General features: G+C 45.8%; 1 non-coding gene across 1 annotated transcript; it reads right to left on the bottom strand.

Moving 5' to 3' along the window:
• Positions 1-17,252: 17,252 nt before the first annotated feature.
• On the bottom strand, positions 17,253-17,451 carry LOC125517841 (U2 spliceosomal RNA). The gene has a single exon (XR_007287841.2). It is a non-coding gene; the product is annotated as a U2 spliceosomal RNA (small nuclear RNA).
• Positions 17,452-24,165: the final 6,714 nt, after the last annotated feature.

Raw genomic sequence — 24,165 nt, 5'->3', positions numbered from 1 at the left:
ACTGCAGAAAGCCGGAATAAGGGGGGATAGCTAGTCCTTTCGAAGACTACACTTCTGGTAGCCTCCGTCTTGCAGCATGTAGAAGAGAGTAGACTGAAGTACTCCAAGTATCATTGCATAGCATAATCCTAACCGATGATCCTCCCCTCGTCGCCCTGTGAGAGAGCGATCACCGGTTGTATCTGGCACTTGGAAGGGTGTGTTTCATTAAGTATCCAGTTCTAGTTGTCATAAGCTCAAGGTACAACTCCAAGTCGTCCTGTTACCGAAGATCACGGCTATTCGAATAGATTAACTTCCCTGCAGGGGTGCACCACATAACCCAACACGCTCGATCCCATTTGGCCGGACACATTTTCCTGGGTCATGCCCGGTCTCAGAAGATCAACACGGCACAACCCTACCTAGGCACAACAGAGAGGTCAGCACGCCAGTCTAAATCCTAAGGCGTAGGGGTCTGGGCCCATCGCCCTTTGCACACCTGCACGTTGCGAACGCGGCCGTGAGCAGACCTAGCAACCTCCATTACAAAGAAAGTTGCGTTACGCAGTCCAACCCAGCGCGCGCCCTCAGTCGCTGACGTCACGAAGGCTTCGGCTGATACCACGACGTCGAGTGCCCATAACTGTCCCCGCGTAGATGGTTAGTGCGTATAGGCCAGTAGCCAGACTCAGATCAAATACCAAGATCTCATTAAACGTGTTATCTTGAAGACACCGCGAACGCCGACCAGGGCCAGGCCCACCTCTCTCCTAGGTGGTCTCAACCTGCCCTATCGCTCCGCCACAAAGATCCACCCAGAGTGCCATCGGGACAAAGGTCCTTTCAGCCCCAATCCGTGAATCACTCGCGGGTACTCCTCGAGCCAACCCGACTTTAGTCATCACATGTATCATGTATAAAGTATAGGTATATACCCGTGATCAACTCCCGAGTGATCACGGCCCGATAGTATAGCATGGCAGACGGACAATAATGTATGGCCACTGATGATAAACTAGCATCCTATACTAAGCATTTAGGATTGCAGGTAAGGTATCAACAGTTGTAGCAACAATGACAGGCTATGCATCAGGATAGGATTAACGGAAAGCAGTAACATGCTACACTACTCTAATGCAAGCAGTATAGAGGAGAGTAGGCGATATATGGTGATCAAGGGGGGGGGCTTGCCTAGTTGCTCTGGCAAGAGAGAGTGGTCGTCAACACCGTAGTCATACTGGGTAGCAGCGGCGTCGGTCTCGGTGTCTAGCGAGAGAAGAGGGGGAAGAAACAATAAATATAATTCAAACAAATGCATGACAATGCATGACATGACAAAGCGTGATGCTAGGTGTGCCCTAATGAACCAGAGGGGGAAAGTTGCGAGTTTGATAGGTTAGGGATGTGTGGCGGACGAACGGGCTGCGTAACCGGATTCGTCTCGTCGTTCTGAGCGACTTTCGTGTATAAAGTATTTCCATCCGAGTTACGGATTATTTTATATTAATTTTTAAAGTTTTAATTACTTTTTTTGGATTAACAGAATTAATTTAATTAGAAAATGTAATTATGATGTCAGCGTGATGTCAACATGATGTCATCAGTCAACCGTCTATTGACTGGGTCAACAGACATGTGGGTCCCGTTCGTCATTGAATAAGACTAATTAATCACGATTAATTAGTTAACTAAGTGATTAGGTTAACCTAAACAAAATTAATTAAGTTAATTAATTAATTGATATTTATTTATTTATTATTTTTAAATTCTTTTTTTCCTTTTTCTAAAAACGTTCAGCGGGGTGGGGCCCCTTTGTCAGAGGCCCCTGGGGGCCTAGCGTGTCGGGTGCTGGCGAAACGGGGCGGGCGTAGGCGCACCCGAACGGGTGCTCGCCCGCAGGAAGGGGTGCGGCGGTAAGAGGCCGTAGGGGCGCGCGCAGCCGGCGGCTGTAGCGGGGGCAGGGCGTGGCCCGGGCGAGTTGCTCGGCGCCGGAGTGCGCGGGCGGCGGAGCCTGGCGGAGCAGAGCCGCGGCAGCAGAGCAGCGGGGCGGTCGGGGTGGCGCGGGCGTCGGGCGGGGAAGCAGCAGCAGGGGGGTCGCGGGCGGCGCGAGCGCGTGATCGCGCGGCGAGGCCAGGAGAGCGCGGGGGCGACCGGAGGCGAGGCTAGGGGCGGCCAGCGACGGCGGTGGGGAAGGCAGAAGCAGAGCGGGAAGCGGGGTGAGGGCCGATGCGAGGCAGGGCGGGGCGGTGGTTCGCGCACGGGGCGGCGAGGTGCAGCCGCGGTGGCAGCGCAGCAGCGCAGGCGGGTGGCGGCACGGGCAAGCGCGGGCGCGTGTGCGAGTGCACGCGAGCAAGCAGGGGAGCGAGCGTGCGCGAGCGGAGGGCTGTGGCGACGAACGCGAGCGCGCGCGAGTGAGGGAGAGAGGGAGCGAGGCTCACGGCGGTGAGTAGGGCATGGGGCAGAGGGGCTCGTGGGGGAAGATGGGGACGACGGCGACGTGGAGGTGGCGGTCCGGCGAGTCGGTGACGCGGGCTCGTGGAGGCCGTTCGGGGAGGAGGACGAGGACGGCCGAGCGACAGGGAGACGAGCGGCTGCGGCGAGGGACGGCTCCGGCGTCGTCGTCGAGCGGCGGGGGCGCGTTGGGCTCGGGCGCGGTCGTGGGTTTGCTCCCCCGATCCCGATCTGGATCGGGGAGGGGTAAGAGAGACGTGGGGGAATGGGTGGGGGGTTGTGCGATAGCGGCTAGGGTTTGACCGAGGGGTGGGGGTTATGGGAGTGGGGATGGGCCGGCCTGGCATGTGGATGGGCCGAGGGCCAGTGGGGGGGAAGGCCTTTTCTGTTTTTATTTCTTTTTGTTCTATTTTTGTTTATTATTCTTTTACTGTTTTCTGTTTTATTTTAGTTCCTCTTTTATTTTAGTTTTATGAACTATAAAAGTAGTCCGTAATTTAGTGTTAGTAAATAGCTACTGCCACTTAAGTTTGGGCAACAAAATAAAATAGTTTAATATTTTATTTATTGGAAATGGCATTCAACTAATTGTTTTTGCTACTGTTTAAAACATTTTAGAGTATTTTACACTTTTATAAAGGTGTGGTTTCTCCACCATACTTACTTATGCATTATTTGGCTCACTCCGAACATTTTAGTTTTAATATTTGAAAACTTTTATTATTTCCTTGATTTTGAATTTGAATTCGATCCTGTTTCGAACTAACGCGAGATTAGCAACAGTAATCGAGGTGATGTGGCATCATTAGCAGAGGTTTACTGTAGCTTAAATACCCGGGCGTCACAATTCTCCTCCACTACAAGAAATCTCGTCCCGAGATTTAAGAGGGGAGTAAGGGGGAAGAATAGGTTACGAAATCCTAATGATTCTTCTTGATCCTTGTTGCTCTTGTCAAAGAGGTCGATCCATAACATTGATGTCTTCATCCCTATGCTTCAGTCCTCATGATGAAGCCGACATCCTTTTCTTCGGGAACTCCAACGTACTTACGAATATGTAAGGGGCAGCTCGGCTACGACAAAATGCTTATGAGGGAAAACAATCTGGGGTTAACCCATGAATGAGCATAAGATTATCTCTCGAGTTGAACATATAAAATACATCTAGAGTAAGGTACGAAGGTACAATAAGAGGTTCCTAGCGGATAGATAGTTGCTCGAAGTCTGAACCAGAGTGAGAAAGGGGTTCAGAGCGGCGAGAGTAAGTATTGCGTCTGATACCAGAATAGATTACTAGGCATGTGGCCCATGAATTACATACTAAGTCAAGCGTGAGGAATAACTTTGGAAACCGGGGGTGTACAAGAGATTCAGGTTTCGATCCTGTGGAACTGTGGGTTATGGGCCCACCATGTGGGATAAAATTAGGAGGAGCGGTGACATCTTGCATGGTCATGATAGCAAGGCATGTCAGAGGGTAGCCTATCGATTATGTCGGCAACAACGTCGATACCAAGGGCGAGGGACGAAGAGAACCATTTTCCTGCTCGTTGAACGAGGCGGACCAATAGGCAAAGTTCTCATCCATCGGTGGTTACCGGAAGGCTGTCAACAAAAGTAACATGGTCTTTCTAACAGAGTGGTACAACGAGGTGTTTACATAAGCAGGGATATATTACTGCTTATACAATATAGATCACAAGAAGGTTTAAACAAACCAATGGAAAGGGAAAGTGATTATCAGGTTTAAACAGAACAATGGAAAGGAAAATGTGTTTAAACACCTATTTCAAGGTTATATTCTTCCCAAGGACAAGCAAAGCATGATTTCCTTGACAAGATATAACGTAGAAAACCCTTTAGGTAAAGGGGGAGGGGGATTTCATGACATTACCCATACAGTGGTGTTTGGGTAATTGATCAGGAAACATTTAGCATTGGGCTTCAAATGCTCTCTTTGAAAATCGGAGTACCTCAGACACGCTTCGAGATAGCATTGACATGGTCTTCAAGCAAAGGCCAGACTCTGGATATACGAAGGGATTCATCATTATGCCAAGGAGAGGATGAGGAGGTGGCTGATGGACTCCGCAATAATTCAACGAGGTATCCAAAAGATGGATTTCCACCGTTATGTGAACAAGGAGATAACATTTGTCGGATCAAATGATATAATGATGTATGCTCAAGGAAAAACATACACAATTAAACACTAGTTGAAAAGGGTGCCCAAAGTATGGCCTTAGGTAGCATGATCAATGTTAGAAAGGTGATTCAACAACCAATAGTCTAAGAATGAACGTTCGACCATTAACTTCAAAGCAATAGCGTTGCTAGAAGGGCAGAATCCAATCAGCACCGTTCGCCTGTTGGTATCCTGGTTAGATCCAACACGGGGACCAAGAAAGAAAGGTGATGGTGATAAGTATTACCTGTATCAAGAATTCTTAGGAGGTGGTGAAATTCTCACGACATTCTTGACATAAAAGATGGTAATACTCCAAGGTATCGAAGAATAATTGCTGAATAGCACGGGTCTCCAGGTATAACACCAAACACGAACAAGTTTGTGTTGGAGGGAAAGCAATAATGTTGTCGGTGTTAACACAAATCATCGAGGGACAAGGATGGTTACTTGTCATCATCCATTTGGTTGATATTCTGGAAGGAATTAAAAATGTTGTTTGACGACCACGACAAATTCTGTCGAGAGGCTCCACGAAGATGTAATCGATCGGCGATGACATCAAGTCAAAGGGATGATGAAGCGAAAGGTTATCAGAACCATGGGTATGACACAAACTCGAAATCAAGTTTGATGTTCAGGGAGAAATGATATGACGAGGAAGATCGACGTAAGCTTAGCTCATCGTCGAAAATTGTGCTTCGGGAAGAAGAACCAGGTAGCATAGTTAAAATTTGGCACGATAGTGATATAGCCGATCAGGCTAGGAATGACTTGAAGGATTATTAAACTCGTAAGCAATGAAAATTACTTAGAGTTACTGAATCAGAGTGCGGAATCGATTCACTTATCGGTGTTCTCAGTTGACAAACAACCCAGAACCCATGAAGTGACAAAGACAGGGTAAGGTAGTACTCCATCAAAAGTTCATAAGATGTAGTGCAATGGCATGATATCCTCGAGATACCAGGGGTAATACTCGAAGGTAGATCATAATAGAGGTTGGACAAGTGCAATGATCTGCACAAAACAAGTACTCAACTTGTCTAATAAATGGTATTAATGGGAAAATATGGTCGGAACCCTGATTGCAAAGGACCAAACATAGATACAGGATGAACTTATAACAAGGGGATTAATACCATTTACAAGAAGCTTCGATGATAAGTTTCACATCGGGTCCATGGGCATGAACGCAAAGGCTCAAGGTCGACTCCCACTTCTTCCATGCATAACCTTTCATCTTACTTCTCGCTTTTGATGAAGCTGTAGTGTAGAAATTTTATCTAGCAAAATACCAGAAGAGTATGACTCATGAAGACTTTTGAGTTCACACATGATAAGGAAGGCATAGGTTCAACCCATCGGGGCATCATGGAAACATAAACCACAAGCTTCAATAGTAAATATCACCAGCTCGAAAGCAGAGCATGGTTGGCCAATCAAGAAATAGGATTTACCAATGGCATTATGTATCCGAGGGAAGGCTCACAAGGTTATTGAATATGAAGGACGATGTCGGATAAAATCCATTAAGGATCCGCCGGTCCATAACAGAGCTGACGTGAGCATCGGCACACAACCAGAGGAAGTAACAATGCAAAGGCATTGGATTATGGAAACAACTAACTAATCCAGAGCTCAAATGCAAAGGAATTATGATTTTCAATTCAAGGGATCAGAAGCAATGTTCTGATTAGGGATGGATAAGTTGAATAGCCTTAGGGGTGCAATCAACGGCAATTGGATTTGTTGAGAACCAGCTCATGTTTAAAATGACGTCTGAGCCGGAAAGATAATAAAAAAAGATCAACTGATGATTGCGTGCATTCGCACTCATGTTGAATCAAAGGGATCAAAATGACGTTGCCTAAGGATACTAACGAATATTGCCAGACATAGGGACAGCATCCATCATGCAAGCAGACAAGTATTGCAGAGCAATAAGCTACTAAGGATTTTTGGAGGATCGAATCGTATTTCGAAGTCTTCGGTGAAACACACGAACAACTGGGGAGACACAAATCCTCGAGGTGTGTGAGGATTAATTTGTAGGTGTATTCAGGTGACAAGGAACTGCAAGGCAGTAGGCACAAGGATTCTCGGAACAACAACGAGTATTTTGGGGTATCTTGTAATAACAAGATCAATGGGGTTGAATGTAAGAACATCAAGTATATGTAGTTATCCATAAGGATTTACCGGTGGTCGGGAATGGCAAAAGTGGTGGGCATAAGGTCTCGAGGGAATAACAGAGAGTATCTTCGGAATCTTCTGGTGAAGCAGATCATCATCTGGAATGAAAGGGCTCTTCAGAAGAAAGTATTTACGAGAACCAAGAGTTGGAGTTAGTAAAATCGTTTAACCCGAATAGAAGAGATGTCAGAGTCCCAGAGTAAGGATCGAGGAGTAAAAGATCCTAATACCACCCAGATGGCGACGTGGGCCCGTAAGGCACACAACCATGTTAGTAAAAGTTTTTTTAATGTCTAGACTCAACTTCGGCCAAGGAGTGTGGAAGGGGGATTCCTACAGGCAGTCGGCTCTGATACCAACTTGTGACGCCCCCGATTCAATCATACACTAATCATACACGCAAACGTGTACGATCAAGATTAGAGACTCACGGGAAGATATCACAACACAACTCTACAAATAAAATAAGTCATACAAGCATCATATTACAAGCCAGGGGCCTCGAGGTCTCAAATACAAGAGCTCGATCGTAGACGAGTCAGCGGAAGCAACAATATCTGAGTACAGACATAAGTTAAACAAGTTTGCCTTAAGAAGGCTAGCACAAACTGGGATATAGATCGAAAGAGGCGCAGGCCTCCTGCCTGGGATCCTCCTAACTACTCCTGGTCGCCGTCAGCGGGCTGCACGTAGTAGTAGGCACCTCCCGAGTAGTAGTAGTCGTCGTCGACGGTGGCGTCTGGCTCCTGGGCTCCAACGTCTGGTCGCAGCAATCGGGTATAGAAAAGGGGGGAAAAGAGGGAGAAAGCAACCGTGAGTACTCATCCAAAGTACTCGCAAGCAAGGAGCTACACTACATATGTATGCATTGGTATCAACTGGAATAAGGCTATTATATGTGGACTGAACTGCAGAAAGCCGGAATAAGGGGGGATAGCTAGTCCTTTCGAAGACTACGCTTCTGGCAGCCTCCGTCTTGCAGCATGTAGAAGAGAGTAGACTGAAGTCCTCCAAGTATCATCGCATAGCATAATCCTAACCGATGATCCTCCCCTCGTCGCCCTGTGAGAGAGCGATCACCGGTTGTATCTGGCACTTGGAAGGGTGTGTTTTATTAAGTATTCGGTTCTAGTTGTCATAAGGTCAAGGTACAACTCCAAGTCGTCCTGTTACCGAAGATCATGGCTATTCGAATAGATTAACTTCCCTGCAGGGGTGCACCACATAACCCAACACGCTCGATCCCATTTGGCCGGACACACTTTCCTGGGTCATGCCCGGCCTCGGAAGATCAACACGTCGCAGCCCTACCTAGGCACAACAGAGAGGTCAGCACGCCGGTCTAAATCCTAAGGCGCAGGGGTCTGGGCCCATCGCCCTTTGCACACCTGCACATTGCGAACGCCGCCGGTGAGCAGACCTAGCAACCTCCATTACAAAGGAAGTTGCGTTACGCTGTCCAACCCGGCGCGCGCCGCTCAGTCGCTGATGTCACGAAGGCTTCGGCTGATACCACGACGTCGAGTGCCCATAACTGTCCCCGCGTAGATGGTTAGTGCGTATAGGCCAGTAGCCAGACTCAGATCAAATACCAAGATCTCGTTAAACGTGTTATCTTGAAGACACCGCGAACGCCAACCAGGGCCAGGCCCACTCTCTCCTAGGTGGTCTCAACCTGCCCTGTCACTCCGCCACAGAGATCCACCCAGAGGGCCGTCGGGACAAAGGTCCTTTCAGCCCCCAATCCGTGAATCACTCGCGGGTACTCCTCGAGCCAACCCGACTTTAGTCATCACATGTATCATGTATAAAGTATAGGTATATACCCGTGATCAACTCCCCAGTGATCACGGCCCGATAGTATAGCATGGCAGACAGACAAGAATGTATGGCCACTGATGATAAACTAGCATCCTATACTAAGCATTTAGGATTGCAGGTAAGGTATCAACAGTTGTAGCAACAATGACAGGCTATGCATCAGGATAGGATTAACGGAAAGCAGTAACATGCTACACTACTCTAATGCAAGCAGTATAGAGGAGAGTAGGCGATATATGGTGATCAAGGGGGGGGGGCTTGCCTAGTTGCTCTGGCAAGAGAGAGTGGTCGTCAACACCGTAGTCGTACTGGGTAGCAGCGGCGTCGGTCTCGGTGTCTAGCGAGAGAAGAGGGGGAAGAAACAATAAATATAATGCAAACAAATGCATGACGATGCATGATATGACAAAGCGTGATGCCAGGTGTGACCTAACGCGGTACGAGGTGGTACCGGTGAAGGGGGAAAACATCCGGGAACGTATTCTCGGTGTTCCGTGTTTTTGGACAGATCAACCGGAGGGGGAAAGTTGCACGTTCGATAGGTTAGGGATGTGTGGCGGACGAACGGGCTGCGTAACCGGATTCATCTCGTCGTTCTGAGCGACTTTCATGTATAAAGTATTTCCATCCGAGTTACGGATTATTTTATATTAATTTTTAAAGTTTTAATTACTTTTTTTTTGGATTAACAGAATTAATTTAATTAGAAAATGTAATTATGATGTCAGCGTGATGTCAACATGATGTCATCAGTCAACCGTCTATTGACTGGGTCAACAGACATGTGGGTCCCGTTCGTCATTGAATAAGACTAATTAATCACGATTAATTAGTTAACTAAGTGATTAGGTTAACCTAAACAAAATTAATTAAGTTAATTAATTAATTAATATTTATTTATTTATTATTTTTAAATTCTTTTTTTCCTTTTTCTAAAAACGTTCAGCGGGGTGGGGCCCCTTTGTCAGAGGCCCCTGGGGGCCTAGCGTGTCGGGTGCTGGTGAAACGGGGCGGGCGTAGGCGCACCCGAACGGGTGCTCGCCCGCAGGAAGGGGTGCGGCGGTAAGAGGCCGTAGGGGCGCGCGCAGCCGGCGGCTGTAGCGGGGGCAGGGCGTGGCCCGGGCGAGTTGCTCGGCGCCGGAGTGCGCGGGCGGCGGAGCCTGGCGAAGCAGAGCCGCGGCTGGGGTAAGCCGCGGCAGCAGAGCAGTGGGGCGGTCGGGTTGGCGTGGGCGTCGAGCGGGGACGCAGCAGCAGGGGGGTCGCGGGCGGCGCGAGCGCGTGATCGTGTGGCGAGGCCAGGAGAGTGCGGGGGCGACCGGAGGCGAGGCTAGGGGCGGCCAGCGACGGCGGTGAGGAAGGCAGCAGCAGAGCGGGAAGCGGGGTGAGGGCCGATGCGAGGCAGGGCGGGGCGGCGGGGTGCAGCCGCGGTGGCAGCGCAGCAGCGTAGGCGGGTGGCGGCACGGGCAAGCGCGGGCGCGTGTGCGAGTGCGCGCGAGCAAGTAGGGGAGCGAGCGTGCGCGAGCGGAGGGCTGCGGCGACGAACGCGAGCGCGCGCGAGTGAGGGAGAGAGGGAGCGAGATCACGACGGTGAGTAGGGCACGGTGCAGCGGGGCTCATGGGGGAAGATGGGGACGACAGCGACGTGGAGGTGGCGGTCGGGCGAGTCGGTGACGCGGGCTCGTGGAGGCCGTTCGGGGAGGAGGACGAGGACGGCCGAGCGACGGGGAGACGAGCGGCTGCGGCAAGGGACGGCTCCGGCGTCGTCGTCGAGCGGCGGGGGCGCGTTGGGCTCGGGCGCGGTCGTGGGTTCGCTCCCCCGATCCCGATCTAGATCGGGGAGGGGGAAGAGAGACGTGGGGGAATGGGTGGGGGGTTGTGTGGTAGCGGCTAGGGTTTGACCGAGGGGTGGGGGTTATGGGAGTGGGGATGGGCCGGCCTGGCATGTGGATGGGCCGAGGGCTAGTGGGGGGGGAGGCCTTTACTGTTTTTATTTCTTTTTGTTCTATTTTTGTTTATTATTCTTTTACTGTTTTCTGTTTTATTTTAGTTCCTCTTTTATTTTAGTTTTATAAACTTAAAAGTAGTCCTTAATTTAGTGTTAGTAAATAGCTACTGCCACATAAGTTTGGGCAACAAAATAAAATAGTTTAATATTTTATTTATTGGAAATGGCATTCAACTAATTGTTTTTGCTACTGTTTAAAACATTTTAGAGTATTTTACACTTTTATAAAGGTGTGGTTTCTCCATCATACTTACTTATGCATTATTTGGCTCACTCCGAACATTTTAGTTTTAATATTTGAAAACTTTTATTGTTTGCTTGATTTTGAATTTGAATTCGATCCTGTTTCGAACTAACGCGAGATTAGCAACAGTAATCGAGGTGACGTGGCATCATTAGCAGAGGTTTACTGTAGCTTAAATACCCGGGCGTCACAACACATCAATTACATGTATATCGCATATACCTTTAGTGTTGCAGGCCTTCTTATCCGCTAAGTATTTGGGGCAGTTCCGCTTCCAGTGACCACTTCCCTTGCAATAAAAACACTCAGTGTCGGGCTTGGGTCCATTCTTTGGCTTCTTGCTGGCAACTTGCTTACCGGGCGCGGCAACTCCCTTGCCGTCCTTGTTGAAGTTCTTTTTACCCTTGCCTTTCTTGAACTTAGTGGTTTTATTCACCATCAACACTTGATGTTCCTTTTTGATTTCCCCCTCCACTGATTTTAGCATCGAATATACCTCAGGAATGGTCTTTTCCATCCCCTGCATATTGAAGTTCATCACAAAGCTCTTGTAGCTCGGTGGAAGCGACTGAAGGATTCTGTCAATGACCGTGTCATCCGGGAGATTAACTCCCAGCTGAGTCAAGCGGTTATGCAACCCAGACATTTTGAGTATGTGCTCACTGACATAACTATTTTCCTCCATCTTACAACTGAAGAACTTGTCGGATACTTCATATCTCTCGACCCGGGCATGAGCTTGGAAAACCATTTTCAGCTCTTCGAACATCTCATATGCTCCGTGTCTCTCAAAACGCTTTTGGAGCCCCGGTTCTAAGCTGTAAAGCATGCCGCACTGAACGAGGGAGTAATCATCAGCACGTGACTGCCAAGCGTTCATAACGTCTTGGTTCTCTGGGATGGGTGCATCACCTTGCGGTGCCTCTAGGACATAATCTTTCTTGGCAGCTATGAGGATGATCCTCAGGTTCCGGACCCAGTCCGTATAGTTGCTGCCATCATCTTTCAGCTTGGTTTTCTCTAAGAACGCGTTGAACTTGAGGGCAACATTAGCGTGGGCCATTTGATCTACAAGACATAGTGTAAATATTTTAGACTAAGTTCATGATAATTAAGTTCATCTAATCAAATTATTCAATGAACTCCCACTCAGATAGACATCCCTCTAGTCATCTTAAGTGAAACATGATTCGAGTCAACTAGGCCATGTCCGATCATCACGTGAGATGGACTAGTCAAAATCGGTGAACATCTTCATGTTGATCGTATCTTCTATACGACTCATGCTCGACCTTTCGGTCTTCCGTGTTCCGAGGCCATGTCTATACATGCTAGGCTCGTCAAGTCAACCTAAGTGTATTGCGTGTGTAAATCTGGCTTACACCCGTTGTATTCGAACGTTAGAATCTATCACACCCGATCATCACGTGGTGCTTCGAAACAACGAACCTTCGCAACGGTGCACAGCTAGGGGGAACACTTTCTTGAAATTATTACGAGGGAACATCTTATTTAAGCTACCGTCGTTCTAAGCAAATAAGATGCAAAACATGATAAACATCACATGCAATCAAATAGTGACATGATAGGGCCAATATCATTTGCTCCTTTTGATCTCCATCTTCGGGGCTTCATGATCATCGTTGTCACCGGCATGACACCATGATCTCCGTCATCATGATCTCCATCATCATGTCTTCTTGAAGTTGTCTCGTCATCTGTTACTTCTACTACTATGGCTAACGCTTTAGCAATAAAGTAAAGTAATTACATGATGTTTATGTTGACATGCAGGTCATAAATAAATTAAGACAACTCCTATGGCTCCTGCCGGTTGTCATACTCATCGACATGCAAGTCGTGATTCCTATTACAAGAACATGATCAATCTCATACATCGCATATATCATTCATCACATCCTTTTGGCCATATCACATCACACGGCACGTGCTGCAAAAACAAGTTAGACGTCCTCTAATTGTTGTTGCAAGTTTTTTACATGGCTGCTATAGGTTTCTAGCAAGAACGTTTCTTACCTACGCCAAAACCACAACGTGATATGCCAATTTCTATTTACCCTTCAGAAGGACCCTTTTCATCGAATCCGATCCGATTAAAGTGGGAGAGACAGACACCCGCCAACCACCTTATGCAACTAGTGCATGTCAATCGGTGGAACCAGTCTCACGTAAGCGTATGTGTAAAGTCGGTCCGGGCCGCTTCATCCCACGATGCTGCCGAATCAATATAAGACTAGTAACGTCAAGCAAATTGACAATATCCACGCCCACAACTGCTTTGTGTTCTACTCGTGCATAGAAACTACGCACAGACCTAGCTCTGATACCACTATTGGGGAACGTAGCAGAATTTTAAAATTTTCTACGCATCACCAAGATCAATCTATGGAGTCATCTAGCAACGAGGGAGAGGGGAGTGCATCTACATACCCTTGTAGATCGCGCACGGAAGCGTTCAAGAGAACGGGGTTAATGGAGTCGTACTCATCGTGATCCAAATCACCGATGACCTAGTGCCGAACGGACGGCACCTCCGCGTTCAACACATGTACGGTTGGGAAGACGTCTCCTCCAACTTGATCCAGCAAGGGGGAAGGATAGGTTGATGAAGATCCAGCAGCACGACGGCGTGGTGGTGGAAGCAACGGTGATCTCGGCAGGGCTTCGCCAAGCTTAGGGAGAGGGAGGAGTGCCACGGGAGGGAGAGGGAGGCGCCAGGGGCTAGGGTGCGGCTGCCCTCCCTCCCCCCACTATTTATAGGACCCCCTAGGGGGCGCCGGCCCTAGGAGATTGAATCTCCAAGGGGGGGGGGGCGGCCAAGGGGGTGGAGTGCCCCCCAAGCCAAGTGGGGCGCCCCCACCCCTAGGGTTTCCAACCCTAGGCGCAGGGGAGGCCCATGGGGGGGCGCACCAGCCCATCTGGGGCTAGTTCCCCTCCCACTTCATCCCATCGGGCCCTCTGGGATAGGTGGCCCCACCCGGTGGACCCCCGGGACCCTTCCGGTGGTCCTGGTACAATACCGATTACCCCGAAAACCTTCCCAATGGCCGAAACTTGACTTCCTATATATAAATCTTCACATCCGAACCAATCCGGAGCTCCTCGTGACGTCCGGGCTCTCATCCGGGACTCTGAAAAACTTTCGGGTAACTGTATACTAATATCTCAACAACCCTAGCGTCATCGAACCTTATGTGTGTAGACCCTATGGGTTCGGGAGACACACAGACATGACCGAGACGACTCTCTGGTCAATAACCAATAGCGGGATCTGGATACCCATGTTGGCTCCCACATGCTCCTTGATGATCTCATCGGATGAACCACGATGTCGAGGATTCAATCAATTCCGTATACAATTCCCTTTGTCAATCGGTACGTTACTTGCCCGAGACTCGATCGTTGGTATCCCAATACCTTGTTCAATCTCGTTACCGGCAAGTCACTTTACTCGTACCGTAATGCATGATCCCGTGATCAACCACTTGGTCACATTGAGCTCATTATGATGATGCATTACCGAGTGGGCCCAGAGATACCTCTCCGTCATACGGAGTGACAAATCCCAGTCTCGATTCGTGCCAACCCAACAAACACTTTCGGAGATACCTGTAGTGTACCTTTATAGTGACCCAGTTACGTTGTGACGTTTGGCACACCCAAAGCATTCCTACGGTATCCGGGAGTTGCACAATCTCAAAGTCTAAGGAAATGATACTTGACATTCGGAAAAGCTATAGCAAATGAACTACACGATCTTTGAGCTATGCTTAGGATGTCCATCACATCATTCTCCTAATGATGTGATCCCGTTATCAATGACATCCAATGTCCATAGTCAGGAAACCATGACTATCTTTTGATCAACGAGCTAGTCAACTAGAGGCTCACTAGGGACGTGTTGTGGTCTATGTATTCGCACATGCATTACGATTTCCGGAAAACACAATTATAGCATGAACAATAGACAATTATCATGAACAAAGAAATATAATAATAACCATTTTATTATTGCCTCTAGGGCATATTTCCAACATATAGAACTTGGCTTGTATATTCCAATGATAGGCTTCCTCAAAATGCCCTAGGTCTTCGTGAGCAAGCAAGTTGGATGCACACCCACTTAGTTTCTTTTTGAGCTTTCATACACTTATAGCTCTAGTGCATCCGTTGCATGGCAATCCCTACTCACTCACATTGATATCTATTGATGGGCATCTCCATAGCCCGTTGATACGCCTAGTTGATGTGAGACTATCTTCTCCTTTTTGTCTTCTCCACAACCACCACTCTATTACACCTATAGTGCTATATCCATGGCTCACGCTCATGTATTGCGTGAAGATTGAAAAAGTTTGAGAACATCAAAAGTATGAAACAATTGCTTGGCTTGTCATCGGGGTTGTGCATGATTTAAATATTTTGTGTGGTGAAGATGGAGTATAGCCAGACTATATGATTTTGTAGGGATAGCTTTCTTTGGCCATGTTATTTTGAGAAGACATAATTGCTTAGTCAGTATTCTTGAAGTATTATTATTTCTATGTCAATATTAAACTTTTGTCTTGAATCTTATGGATCTGAATATTCATGCCACAATTAAGAAGAATTACATTGAAATTATGCCAAGTAGCACTCGCATCAAAAATTCTGTTTTTATCACTTACCTACTCGAGGACGAGCAAGAATTAAGCTTGGGGATGCTGATACGTCTCTAACGTATCTATAATTTTTGATTGCTCCATGCTATATTATCTACTATTTTGAATGTTTATGGGCTTTATTATACACTTTTATATCATTTTTGGGACTAACCTATTAACCCAGAGCCCAGTGCCAGTTTCTGTTTTTACCCTGTTTTAGGGTTTCGAAGAAAAGGAAAATCAAACGGAGTCCAATTGACCTGAAACTTCACGGAACTCATTTTTGGAAGGAAAGAAGCCCAGAAGACTTGGAGTGCACGTTGGGGGACCTGCGAGGAGGCCACGAGGCAGGGGGGCGCGCCCACCCCCTGGGCACGCCCTCCACCCTCATGGCCCCCTCGTGCCCCCCTGACGTACTTCTTCCGCCTATATATCTCCATATACCCTAAAAACATCGAGGAGCACAATAGATCGGGAGTTCCGCCGCCAGAAGCCTCCATAGCCACTGAAAGCCAATCTAGACCTGTTTCGGCTCCCTGACGGAGGGGGCAACCCCTCTCCGATGGCCATCTTCATCATCCCGGTGCTCTCCATGACGAGGAGGGAGTAGTTCTCCCTCGGGGCTGAGGGTATGTACCAGTAGCTATGTGTTTCATCTCTCTCTCTCTCTCGTGTTCTTGATTTGGCATGATCTTGATGTATCACGAGCTTTGCTATTATAGTTGGATATTTCTCCTCCCCCTCTTCTCTCTTGTAATGAATTGATTTTACCCTTTGAAGTAATCTTATCGGATTGAGTCTTTAAAGATTTGAGAACACTTGATGTATGTCTTGCCGTGCGTATCTGTGGTGACAATGGGATATCATGTGATTCACGTGATGTATGTTTTGGTGATCAACTTGCGGGTTCCGCCCATGAACCTATGCATAGGGGTTGGCACACGTTTTCGTCGTGATTCTCCGGTAGAACTTTGGGGCACTCTTTGAGGTCCTTTGTGTTGGTTGAATAGATGAATCTGAGATTGTGTGATGCATATCGTATAATGATACCCACGCATACTTGAGGTGACATTGGAGTATCTAGGTGACATTAGGGTTTTGATTGATTTGTGTCTTAAGGTGTTATTCTAGTACGAACTCTAGGGCTGTTTGTGACACTTATAGGAATAGCCCAACGGATTGATTGGAAAGAATAACTTTGAGGTGGTTTCGTACCCTACCATAATCTCTTCGTTCGTTCTCCGCTATTAGTGACTTTGGAGTGACTCTTTGTTGCATGTTGAGGGATAGTTATGTGATCCAATTATGTTATTATTGTTGAGAGGACTTGCACTAGTGAAAGTATGAACCCTAGGCCTTGTTTTCTAGCATTGCAAAACCGTTGACGCTCACTTTTATCATTAGTTACCTTGCTGTTTTTATAATTTCAGATTACAAAAACCTATATCTACTATTCATATACCACTTGTATCACCATCTCTTCGCCGAACTAGTGCACCTATACAATTTACCATTGTATTGGGTGTGTTGGGGACACAAGAGACTCTTTGTTATATGGTTGCAGGGTTGCTTGAGAGAGACCATCTTCATCCTACGCCTCCTACGGATTGATAAACCTTAGGTCATCCACTTGAGGGAAATTTGCTACTGTCCTACAAACCTCTGCACTTGGAGGCCCAACAACGTCTACAAGAAGAAGGTTGTGTAGTAGACATCAGGGTCCTGGGCAATAGTGCAACGCCCAAGCGACACATGAGGGCCCCACTAGCAAGGTAGTGTGGTGGACCCACCCCCACAAAAGATAAATTTAATATCGTTGTGGGCACATGGCCCACATATCAAATATTAAACTGATAAGAACAGATACTACACTTGATCTTAGCCAAAAGGTCGAGAAAGGTATGCTTTAGACTGCTGGCCTCCTCCTCATCTTGTAGCTCTCCTGGACAACTGAGCTGCTTGCACGGGCGAGGTGGGAGTAAACAAGTTAACGAGTCATATTAGAAACATGCGTCTGCGTTTTCCATACCATTGCTCTCGTTTGGACTTCTTAGCCCAACTAATGAATAGTAGGCCCAGATGCCTGAACAACCCAACAATTATGTAGCTTAACTCATAGTCATGGCCCAATCATGCCAGTGCATCATCATTAGTTGGCATATTAGCATTTGGGTCTTCTGGCCATTTGGTTGTTTAGGGATTTAACCTCAATAACTTGATGAACCTGTGAAAGCTATTGAAACTACATCTAAACTACCCCAATTATTAGAGCATCTCCAATAGATGGTCCAAAATTTGGCGGTCCAAAACCGGAGATGTAAAATTTGGACCGCCAAAAAGTGTGTTTTGGAGCTCCGAAAAAAGCCCAACTCCAATAGATGCTCCAAATTGATGGTCCAAAAGAGCAACTCCAATAGATGGTCCAAAATGAAGATGTAAATTTCTTAAAACGACAAACTACTAGTCCATTCAGCATAGTTCAAACATCAAATTCAACATAGTTCCATACATGAACTTCAACTACTACTTATTCAAACTACTAGATAAACTACTCCTCATCGTCGGAGCTGCGGAACTGCGCCCAGAACTCATCCTTCTCCGAGTCATCGCACCCCTCCACCTCCTCCTCGAAGTCTTCCCAGTCCTCCTAGGAAGAGGACTCGCAGGAGTTCACCGTCAAGGGACCGGCCTCGTCCTCCTTCTTCGCCCCCTTCTTCTTCTGCTCCGACTCATGCTTCCAGTAGTCCTCCAGGTCGGCCTGGACGTACTCCGGATGCTCCCGAGCAATCCACGCCATCGCCTCCTTGTCAGTCTCGCCGACACTGATGACAACCGACGGCTTCTTCGTCGTCTTCTTCGTCAGGATCTCCTTCATCTTGATGCCCTGCGGCACAAGCATCTCCGCTTCCGCCCGACTCTCGATCTCTGGGAAGTTGAGGTGCTCCCTGTTGGGGAACACAGTAACTTCAAAAAAAAAATCCTACGCACACGCAAAATCTATCATGGTGATGTATAGCAACGAGAAGGGAAGAGTGTTTTCCACGTACCCTCGTAGCCTGTAAGCGGAAGCGTTATGACAACGCGGTTTATGTAGTCGTATGTCTTCACGATCCGACCGATCCTAGTACCGAAAGTACGGCACCTCCACGATCTGCACACGTTCGGCTCGGTGACGTCCCACGAACTCTCGATCCAGCTGAGTGTCGAGGGAGAGCTTCGTCAGCACAACGGCGTGATGACAGCAATGATGAAGCTACCGATGCAGGGCTTCGCCTAAGCACTACGACGATATGACCGAGGTGGATTATGGTGGAGGGGGGCACCGCACACGGCTAAGGGATCAATGATCAATGCTACCTCTTGAGCACTGCGTTGGTTTTCCCCGAAGAGGAAGGGATGATGCAGCAAAGTAGCATAATTATTTCCCTCAGTTTTTGAGAACCAAGGTATCAATCCAGTAGGAGGCTACGCGCGAGTCCCTCGTACCTGCACAAAACAAATAAATCCTCGCAACCAACGCGAATAGGGGTTGTCAATCCCTATACGGCCACTTACGAGAGTGAGATCTGATAAGATAATATTTTTGGTATTTTTGTGATAAAGATGCAAAGTAAAATAAAGGTAAAGTAAAAAAGCAAAGGAAATAACTAAGTAGTAGGAGATTAATATGATAAAGATAGACCCGGGGGCCATAGGTTTCACTAGTGGCTTCTCACGAGAGCATAAGTATTCTACGGTGGGTGAACAAATTACTGTTGAGCAATTGACAAAATTGAGAATAGTTATGAGAATATCTAGGTATGATCATGTATATAGGCATCACGTCCGAGACAAGTAGACCGACTCCTGCCTGCATCTACTACCATTACTCCACTCATCGACCGCTATCCAGCATGCATCTAGAGTATTAAGTTAAAAACAGAGTAACGCCTTAAGCAAGATGACATGATGTAGAGGGATAGACTCATGCAATATGATGAAAACCCCATCTTGTTATCCCCGATGGCAACAATACAATACGTGCCTTGCTGCCCCTACTGTCACTGGGAAAGGACACCGCAGGATTGAACCCAAAGCTAAGCACTTCTCCCATTGCAAGAAAGATCAATCTAGTAGGCCAAACCAAACTGATAATTCGAAGAGACTTGCAAAGATAACCAATCATACATAAAAGAATTCAGAGAAGATTCAAATATTATTCATAGATAGACTTGATCATAAACCCACAATTCATCGGTATCAACAAACACACCGCAAAAAGAAGATTACATCGAATGGTTCTCCACAAGAGAGGGGGAGAACATTGTATTGAGATCCAAAAAGAGAGAAGAAGTTATCTAGCTACTAAATATGGACCCGTAGGTCTGACGTAAACTACTCACACTTCATCGGAGAGGCTATGGTGTTGATGTAGAAGCCCTCCGTGATCGATGCCCCCTCTGGCGGAGCTTCGGAACAGGCCCCAAGATGGGATCTCGTGGATACAGAAACTTGCGGCCGTGGAATTAGGTTTTTGGCTCCGTATTTGATCGTTTGGGGGTACGTAGGTATATATAGGACGAAGGAGTATGTCGGTGGAGCAACAGGGGGCTCACGAGGGTGGAGGGCGCGCCTGGTGGGGGTGGGCACGCCCCCCTACCTCGTGGCCTCCTCTTTTGTGTCTTGACGTAGAGTCCAAGTCTCCCGGGTCTTGTTTGTTGAGAAAATCATGTTCCCGAAGGTTTCATTTCGTTTGGACTCCGTTTGATATTCCTTTTCTTCGAAACCCTAAAACAGGCAAAAAAACAGCAATTCTGGGCTGGGCCTCCGGTTAATAGGTTAGTCCCAAAAATAATATAAAAGTGGAAAATAAAGCCCAATAATGTCCAAAACAGTAGATAATATAGCATGGAGCAATCAAAAATTATAGATAGGTTGGAGACGTATCAAGCATCCCAAGCTTAATTCCTGCTCGTCCTCGAGTAGGTAAATGATAAAAACAGATTTTTTGATGCGGAGTGCTACTTGGCATAATTTTAATGTAATTCTTCTTAATTGTGGTATGAATATTCAGATCCGAAAGATTCAATACAAAAGTTTAATATTGACATAAAAATAATAATACTTCAAGCATACTAATAAAGCAATTATGTCTTCTCAAAATAAGATGGCCAAAGAAAGTTATCCCTACAAAATCATATAGTCTGGCTATGCTCCATCTTCACCACATAAAATATTTGAATCATGCACAACCCCGATGACAAGCCAAGCAATTGTTTCATACTTTTGACATTCTCAAAACTTTTTCAATTTTCACGCAATGCATGAGCGTGAGCCATGGATATAGCACTATAGGTGGAATAGAATGGTGGTTGTGGAGAAGACAAAAAGGGGAGAAGATAGTCTCACATCAACTAGGCGTATCAACGGGCTATGGAGATGCCCATCAATTGATATCAATGTGAGTGAGTAGGGATTGCCATGCAACAGATGCACTAGAGCTATAAGTATATGAAAGCTCAAAAGGAAACTAAGTGGGTGTGCATCCAACTTGCTTGCTCATGAAGACCTAGGACATTTTGAGGAAGCCCATCATTGGAATATACAAGCCAAGTTCTATAATGAAAAATTCCCACTAGTATATGAAAGTCATAACATGAGAGACTCTCTACTATGAATATCATGGTGCTACTTTGAAGCACAAGCGTGGTAAAAGGATAGTAACATTGTCCCTTCTCTCTTTTTCTCTCATTTTTTTATTTGGGCCTTTTTTATGGCCTCTTTTCTTTCTTTTTTTTTATTTTTTTCGTCCGGAGTCTCATCCCGACTTGTGGGGGAATCATAGTCTCCATCATCCTTTCCTCACTGGGACAATGCTCTAATAATGATGATCATCACACTTTTATTTTTCTTACAACTCAATAATTACAACTCGATACTTAGAACAAGATATGACTCTATATGAATGCCTCCGGCGGTGTACCGGGATATGCAATGATGCATGAGTGACACGTATGAAAGAATTATGAATGGTGGCTTTGCCACAAATACGATGTCAACTACATGATCATGCTAAGCAATATGACTATGATGGAGTGTGTCATGATAAACGGAACGGTGGAAAGTTGCATGGCAATATATCTCGGAATGGCTATGGAAATGCCATAATAGGTAGGTATGGTGGCTGTTTTGAGGAAGGTATATGGTGGGTGTATGATACCGGCGAAAGATGCGCAGTATTAGAGAGGCTAGCAAAGGTGGAAGGGTGAGAGTGCGTATAATCCATGGAATCAACATTAGTCATAAATAACTCATATACTTATTTCAAAAATCTACAAGTTATCAAAGCAAAGTATTACGCGCATGCTCCTAGGGGGATAGATTGGTAGGAAAAGACCATCGCTCGTCCCCGACCGCCACTCATAAGGAAGACAATCAAAAAATAAATCATGCTCCGACTTCATCACATAATGGTTCACCATACGTGCATGCTACAGGAATCACAAACCTTAACACAAGTATTTCTCAAATTCACAACTACTCAACTAGCACAACTTTAATATCACCATCTTCATATCTCAAAACAATTATCGAGCATCAAACTTCTCATAGTATTCAACACACTCATAAGAAAGTTTTATTATTAATCTTGTATACCAAGCATATTAGGATTTTAAGCAAATTACCATGCTATTTAAGACTCTCAAAATAATCTAAGTGAAGCATGAGAGATCAATAGTTTCTATAAAACAAATCCACCACCGTGCTCTAAAAGATATAAGTGAAGTACTAGAGCAAAACTACATAACTCAAAAGATATAAGCGAAGCACATAGAGTATTCTAACAAATTGCAAATCATATATGGCTTTCTCAAAAGGTGTGTACAGAAAGGATGATTGTGGTAAACTAACAAATAAAGACTCAAATCATACAAAACGCTCCAAGCAAAACACATATCATGTGGTGAATAAAAATATAGCTCCAAGTAAAGTTACCGATAGAAGTAGACGAAAGAGGGGATGCCTTCCGGGGCATCCCCAAGATTTGGCTTTTAGGTGTGCTTAGATTATCTTGGGGGTGCCATGGGCATCCCCAAGCTTAGCCTCTTGCCACTCCTTGTTCCATAATCCATCAAATCTTTACCCAAAACTTGAAAACTTCACAACACAAAACTTAAAGTAGAAAATCTCGTGAGCTCCGTTAGCGAAAGAAAATAAAAAACCACTACAAGGGACTGTAATGAACTCATTCTTTATTTTTATTGGTGTTATACCTACTGTATTCCAACTTCTCTATGGTTTATAAACTATTTTACTAGCCATAGATTCATCAAAATAAGCAAACAACACACAAAAAACAGAATTTGTCAAAAATAGAACAGTCTGTAGTAATCTGTAGCTAGCGCAAGATCTGGAACCCCAAAAATTCTAAAATAAATTTCTGGACGTGAGGAATTTATCTATTAATCATCTGCAAAAATAATTAACTAAATATCACTTTCCAAATAAAAATGGCAGCAGTTCTCGTGAGCGCTAAAGTTTCTGTTTTTTACAGCAAGTGTAACAAGACTTTCCCCAAGTCTTCCCAACGGTTCTACTTGGCACAAACACTAATTAAACACAAAAAACACAACCAAAACAGAGGCTAGATAAATTATTTATTACTAAACAGGAACAAAAAGCAAGGAATAAAAATAAAATTGGGTTGCCTCCCAACAAGCGCTATCGTTTAACGCCCCTAGCTAGGCATAACAAGCAAGGATAAATCTAGGTATTACCATCTTTAGTATTAGGAAAGAAAAGAGCAAACTTGCTATCTATAGAATTAATCCTTCTATTTTTTAAAGCGCATGGCTATTAATGGTAGAAGAAATATTAAGTATGTTACGGAAATTTGTATCTAGGCTAGCCTTTATCTCTTTAGTAGATTCGTTTTGGTAAGAGAGCAAAAGAGATGTAGATTCAACTTTCTCATTCATGGGGTGCCCAAATATAGTTTTAATTTTTTCATAAGTGTCTACGACATCCCCTTCAAGAAAACCTTCTTCAAATATAGAATCTAAGACATGCTTAAAAGAAGAAGGAAGGGCAATATAAAAGCTTTTCAAGTAAACTTCAATTTGATATTGAGGAGCATAGCTGGCCCTGATCCTTAATAGTCTATACCAAGCATCTTTCAAAGATTCATCAAGTAAATAAAAAAAATTCCAGAATCATCTTCATCAAAATTATTAATACTCTCATTGATAACTCCGGTAGGTTTTTCCATAGTATCCTTATTTATAAGCTTAGCGAGAATAGAAGTTTTGTCCAAAGTACTAGAACTCTAGAGAGAACCCCCAACCATTTTTGATTCAAACATGGAGGAAGAAAGGCGAGCGGAAAGAGAGGGAGGATAGAGGGAGAGAGGGCGAATAAAACGGCAAGGGTGAAGTGGGGGAGAGGAAAACGAGAGGCAAATAGCAAATAATGTAATGCGGGAGATAAGTGTATGTGATGGGTACTTGGTATGTTGACTTTTGCATAGAACTCCCCGGCAACGGCGCCAGAAATCCTTTTAGCTGCCTCTTGAGCACTGCGTTGGTTTTCCCCGAAGAGGAAGGGATGATGCAGCAAAGTAGCGTAAGTATTTCCCTCA

The sequence above is a fragment of the Triticum urartu genome, chromosome 6A, assembly GCF_056163025.1.
Source record: "Triticum urartu cultivar PI428250 chromosome 6A, HENAU_Tu73, whole genome shotgun sequence".
Lineage (NCBI taxonomy): Eukaryota > Viridiplantae > Streptophyta > Magnoliopsida > Poales > Poaceae > Triticum > Triticum urartu.
The sequence above is the reverse complement of the archived record's forward strand: the minus strand, read 5'-3'. Positions and strand labels throughout refer to the sequence as shown.